The following is a 5,729-nucleotide window of genomic DNA, read 5'->3' as shown; positions in this document are numbered from 1 at the left end:
TCAAAATTTATATACAGTATGCAAAAGTATATTCCAATGTAAAATGTCTAAAACTTGTAGTTGCTTTTTAAAAGTAGATTCAAAAACCTAACTTCTTATCTTATGATATCTATATCCTCACATTTTCTTTCCAGAGTAGATTTAATAAACAACTCTTTTATCCTATCATATCTATATCCCCTCTGTTACTTTCCAAAACAAGATCCTTGAATATAATTTCCTTTGTTTAGCTTTTTCCTGACCATTACCAATAATAACTTGTAACCAACACTCCTAAACAATGACCAATATCCATAATGCATTGAACAACCAAAACCCACCCACTCTACCCCTTTGGAATGTGGGTGTCATATTCTTAAACTTACTTTCTGCTTTTTGGGCTGATGGTATCTTTAGGGGATTCTGAAAAGAAGAATTTTTGGTTAATTGTAAAGTCCTGAGAAAGGTAACTTTATCATTTGTTGTGTAGTCTAGCATAATGGGAAAGTTCGGGGCTTGTCTCAAGTTCTGGTTAGAGCAGTCTGTTCGGCTGATCACCTTAGCAAGCCACCTAAATTGCCCTAAGTAGTTTTTAGTCCAAAGCCAATCTTTAAGTGGTGCTATAAGCTGAACTGCAACATATGATCCTGGTGGAATCGTTGTTGTGGGGCTCCATCTTCTTCCTGGAGACTTCCAAGATTACTGCAGGAAAATTTACTGTTCACTGTGAAAAACCTTAAACATTATTCATTTCAAAATGGACAGTCTGAATTTTGATTGAAATATATTAAAATAAAGGTAACATATAGACAAAAATAAATACAGGGAGAAGTAGAATTTTGAAAGCAAAATTTTGATAACCTTAGTCCCTAGATTTTTCTTTTCCTTTTGTCCGACATCAGGTGGTTCTTCTGATATGAGACAGACACTTTGACTTTTTCTGTTAACAACATGCTTGGATTTAGAGAAGGAGAGGCACAGTCCAAGTTCAAAGTCAGCTTTTATTATTAAGTGAGTTGGGACTATCATTATACTGAGAAGCAAGGAGATATGTTTTTTATGTGGTGAGATTTTACCCCACTGAGAATATTGGTATCATAAATAAGATTTTGCTTTGCTAGTTGATTATTTTTGAATAGCTATCCTTTCTTCTTTAGATGTCTAAGTTCTCTTGATGTCTCAAAGATGGGTATTTTTTTATTTTCCTGTAAAAACAGAAAATGAAACCTACTCTAGCCCTTGTGAGGTTTCCTTGCAGTTTGTAGGATTGTCCACTCTGTGGATGAGTTGTCATTTCTGTTTACCAAGAATTTTCTTCTTTTGAAATTGAATCTGGATTGAATTTGATGATATTCATAGTTTTTCTTCTGTGGAAACAAGAGCAAAACCCTTTGCCCAACCTAGCACATCTCCCAGTTTTCATTCTGAGGTCAACACATCCTTGAAGTTCATGGGCTGATTAATTCAGAAGTTTTATCTATTGTCCAATGTCTTTTTACAGCTGTTTTCCCGTCCTTATTAACATTAAGAAAATTCGAGGCTAATAAAGTTTTATGCAATCTATTTCTAGGGGTGATTTTACATCCCTTTCTGCTTCTTTAACATATCCTTTATAGTTTGATTTGATATTCCTATAAATACCTGACCTGTGGGATTATTTGAAATACCTGTAATATGCATTATATTATAATAAGCATAAAACTGTTTTGTTTTCTTAGAGACATATGCTGAAGCATTGTCTGTCTTTCCCTGTGCAGATATACCTACGATGGCCATAACATCTAGTAAATGTGTGATTACTGAATCAGCCTTTTCTGAACTAAAAATAATTGCCCATTGAAAACCTTTATTGGTATCAATGGTGTGGTGTACATATTTTAATTTTCCAATTCCTACAAAGTGGAACACACCCATCAGACAGATTTTATTTCTTTGAGTTTCATTTGGATTACCTCCTGCAGGCAGTGGTGTTTGGTAAAAAAAACAAGTCAGACCTCTCCTATAATTTTCTTTTCTGGTTGCCATGTGAATGGAAAAGTCACTTTTTGAAACATTTGCCTTTGACATGATTTTGTTTTATGAAATTCTGAGACCTTCAGCACATTTCCAATCAATTGTTGATTGATTTCTGCATTATTTTGTACTAGATGACCTCTGAGAGATTGCCTGTTGTTGTTCTGTGTTTTTGTACAGCCTGAATAGGCAGTGACTATTTTTTAGGGTACCTTATAACATCCTTTCCAGAAATAAGAGTTGGTTTATGGTCCATTTCAGTGACTGTAGGAATGCTCATGTGGATATTCTGTTGTTGTAACAGATCATGACCCCATGGATTCACTGCTACAGTCGCCACTTATGGCTTCAGCATTCTTTGCTGTCTTTCTTGCCCTATACATTCAACCCATCTCTTGGTTGGCTTTACCTGAGGTAGGGTTTTAATTCCTAGGAAGTGGACATTTGCCTCTTGAAGAAGCCATTGTGAATACCAAGATTCTGGGGTAATAATAGTGACATCTGAACCTGTGTCTAATAATCCTTTCATTAAAATGTTATATATCTATACTATCACTTTTGGCCTTTGATCATTCATAGAAGTATGCCAAAATATACATTTTCTATTTCCCTTTGGAATTTTTGATTTATCCTCCATAGTTATTCCATCATTCAGAGTAATATTGTTTTTTTTTTTATAAAAGGCACTGGGTTTTCTACTTTTCCTGGGGAGGTGTCTCCTCCACCGTGACTGAGAATGACTGGACCACTTTTGATCTGGTTGTCTGTGAGAGTTCCCACAAGGAGTCTCCCAATGTTAATGGGTTGTCTTGTTTTGATTTACATTTATTGGTCCATTGTTGGCCATTTTTGCATCTTCTGCATAACCCAGAAGGTTTGGGCCTTCTATTTGGGTCATTCCCAGAAGAAGTATTTCTAGGAATCGTGTCTACAATTCCTTCTCAGATGGCCTTTTCTACCACAATTAAAACATTTGGCATTTTGATGTCTCTTTATACCTTTTCAAATTGCTTCTCCTACCATCAATGTTACAGTCAAAGAACTTAACATGGACTATGTGTAGGATCTCTTTCTCCACTGGTGCTTATCTGATTTTTAAGGGCCCAATTATCTTTTTACATACTAAATTATCATTTCAAAAGCCAGAAAGTCAATGAGTCCTCATCTAACTTCTGGATCTGCTACTCCTATTTTTTACAGCTTTAGTTAATATTCGCAAAAAGACAATGAATAGTTTTCTTGGAACTTGTATAGCCTTAATGTATATTCAATTCTTTTTGACTGCTTATTGACTCCTGTCCCAAGCATTCAAGGCTGCTGTATGGCATAGGGACAAATTGTGTGCAGTGTATAGAGCTTGACTATTTGGATCAGCATAATGGCCCTCACCAAAAATTTCATCTTGGGAGATCTCGAAACCTCTGAATCTACCTTGATATTCAAGATCCTTAGCTTCCTTTCTCTAGTAACTCTCCCACTGTAGCTGTGGACTATGATTTAATACAGCTGAGACTCACTGAAGCCAGTCTTGGGGAGTAACTTATTTCTTGAAGCCCATGTCTTTACAACTGCCTCACATATGGTGAATGCATGCCATTAGATACTACTGCATGCTTAATATCTTTTAGATCCTTCATACATATAGGGTCCTATTTACATTCTATATATCCTTTTGAGTATTTACTCTTTGTTGACTTTTCAGAAGTAGTATCAGGCTAAGTAGCTAAAACTCTTGGTAAGTCATGTCTGACTCTGAGAGGTGCTGGCAATGTTAAGTCTTTCATTTCTTTTTCAAGCCCTCTAACACATTCATAAACCCTATTGTGAAGTCCTTGTCTTGTGCTTTAACTGTATTGCATTTCTCACAGTCTGCTGTAGTAAAGATGCTTGTCTGTAGAGGAGACATATCATCCTAGCTGTTACTGATTGTTTTTATGCTGATGTCTAGGTATCTGGATCTCAGGTGATTGTACTTGAAGTTCTGGTATCTGGACATGAGCTGTGTTCCATGGTTTCTGTTATTTTTTCTGATTTTTAGAAGAATGTGAAGGCTCTGGGTTACCTGGTAGGGAATGCTTCTGAAATTGTGCCAGGGGTGGCCACTGGCAGTTCCAGGAACAATGGTAGAGGGAAGAAGGAGTGTGATCTTCTCATGGATGAAAATGCTGGAGTCTTGACTAATTTTTCCCCTCATCTATGCTTGTGATAAGTGCTATAAAGTTCTTCTTGCCATGTGCCCAGGCCTTTTCTAGATTCTAAGCTGTTTTATAGGCTGAAAGAGGTATCCATTAGTAGAAACTGGAGAAGGACACAGGAAGTCTAGATGGTCCCTGCAGCTTTCTATGTATCTATTTATGAATAGTATTTTTAAAAAATCCCAGGTGGTTGCTACAATCTGCAGCCATTACATCCTGTTACTAAATCAGAACACTGCACCAAGACACTTACAGAGGTATCCATTCCTAGATTTTCAACTCAATAATTTTCCTGTCCCTCTTTCACCTGTTTTACCACCAAAAGGTGAGTTGCCTCTGGCAATGGCATCATAAAGAAGATTAACTTGGATTACTTAGAGTATATCTAATTTCTCTTGCAAAGATGCTTGTGGATCCAAGTCAGAATTCCCGTGGCTGGGTTTGGAGCCTGCAGCTCTGAGTTTGGCATGTGACAAAAGGCTAGTGTCATTGGCTGGAAAGCTGTCACAGGAGCCGAGGGTGGCATAGCAGGAGAGCAGAGTGTTTTCAGTCTATGTGCTCACGATTGTCCGAAATGCACAGACAAATTTCTATGCAAAATTATAGACAAAATCAGACTATTTTTTCTTTAAAAAGTTTGTGTATTTTACTTTCTGTTTATGAGTGTTTTCCTGCATGTATGTCTGGAGAGACAGCTCATTGGTTAAGAGCACTACCTGCTCTTCCAAAGGTCCTGAGTTCAATTCCCAGCAACCACATGGTGGCTCACAACCATCTGTAATGAGATCTGGTGCCCTTTCGAGGAAGAGACCTGGCCATCAACAACTTAGATGATTAAACCCAATATGGACAACTTTAACAGAACCCCCTTATATGGACTGACTGTTAGGAATATTTCCTAAGCGAGCTCTCTGACGACGCAAAAATTCCCAATCAAACCAAATCAAAACAAGCCAAATTAAGAAATATCCAGGTTTAATGGGAGATCTGCGCCCTCGGGTGGCCCCGAGGGGGAAACCGGGAAGCCGCAGGAATGCGAATTCGGGAGGAAGAAAGGAGGACCACGTGTTCTTATTTTTAGGGATCACTTAAGTACCCTGGGGAGTGGTTCTGACCCCACCCCCAGGGAGGGGTCATGACTGGCCTGCTGGGATTTGAAGTCCAGACCAGGCCTGGGGGCTGAGATAGATGCCAGGGACTGGGGCCTAGGCTCCCAGCCTAACACTGACCATGCATACTTCAACACTGCCAAAGCATAAATTTCATTTATTCATTCATGTGTGTGTACCACATGTTTGAAGTCTCCAAAGAGGTCACAATAGGGAGTTGGAGCCCCTGGAATTTGTGAGTCAACTTGAGGGTGCTGGGAACTGAACCCAACTCCTCCCAATTACAGCCAGTATGTTGTGCCATCTCTCTTGCCACCAAATTCACAGTATTTGTACATGGTCCATATGCTTTAGAATTTTCCACACATACAAGATTCTAGTGAGTCTCAGTGAGGTTCATGAGGTAGAGGTTCCTTTGTGTACTTGCTTTAAG

Source organism: Microtus pennsylvanicus, chromosome 7 (assembly GCF_037038515.1).
Source record: "Microtus pennsylvanicus isolate mMicPen1 chromosome 7, mMicPen1.hap1, whole genome shotgun sequence".
In the NCBI taxonomy this organism is placed as follows: domain Eukaryota; kingdom Metazoa; phylum Chordata; class Mammalia; order Rodentia; family Cricetidae; genus Microtus; species Microtus pennsylvanicus.
The sequence above is the reverse complement of the archived record's forward strand: the minus strand, read 5'-3'. Positions refer to the sequence as shown.